A 964-nucleotide genomic window follows, 5' to 3' on the forward strand; every position below is an offset into this window, starting at 1 on the left:
CTCTTCATCACCAGATTTTATTAATTTGACTGTTATGTGATTTGGAGTTGTTTGCTTCATGATTCCTGCACTTCAGTGTTATTGAACTTCTTGGATATACCAGTTTTTGTGTTTTACCAAATGTGTAACCCATTTGACCATTATTTATTCAAATATTCTTTTCCACTCACCCATATCTTTTCTATTCCATTGATGTCAATTATACATACTTTAGGTTGTTGTATTTACATTTTTTTTTTAGGCCAGGTGCCGTGGCTCACCCCTGTAATCTCAACATTTTGGGAGGCTGAGGCTGGAGGATTGCTTGAGCCCAGGAGTTTGAGACAAGCCTAGGCAACATAAGGAGACCCCATCTCTACAAAAAACACAAAAGTTAGCTGGGCATGGTGGTGCATGCCAGTATTCGCAGCTACTTGGGAGGTTGAGCTGGGAGGATGACTTGGGTCTGGGAAGTCAAGGCAGCAGTGAGCCATGACTGCACCACTGCCCTCCAGCCTGAACGACAGATTGACACCCTATATTAGAGACAGGAACTTGCTGTGTTGCCCAGGCTGGAGTCCAGTGTCATGATCATAGCTCATTCACTGCAGTCTTGAATTTCTAGGCTCTACCAACCTTCCTGCCGCAGGTTCATAAGTAGGTACGACTACAGGTGCAGGCCACAAAGGCTAGTTAATTTTTAAGTTTTCTTTCTTTTTTATTTTTTTCAATTGTAGAGCTGTGTTGCCTAGTCTGGTCTTGAATTCCTAGTCTTAAAAGATCCTCCCTCCTAGACCTCACAACGTGCTGGGATTATAGGTGTGAACCATTACTCCCAGCCAACCTCAGGCTGTTTGAAGTTGTCCTGTAGCTCTTTATTTTCTTTATAAGTGTCCGATAATGCTTTCTTCATTTTCATCATTGTTTTTCTTTATGTGCTGCATTTTGAATATTTTCTAGTGCTACATTATTAAGTTTGCTAATC

Source organism: Piliocolobus tephrosceles, unplaced genomic scaffold, assembly GCF_002776525.5.
Source record: "Piliocolobus tephrosceles isolate RC106 unplaced genomic scaffold, ASM277652v3 unscaffolded_278, whole genome shotgun sequence".
NCBI classification, from domain to species: domain Eukaryota; kingdom Metazoa; phylum Chordata; class Mammalia; order Primates; family Cercopithecidae; genus Piliocolobus; species Piliocolobus tephrosceles.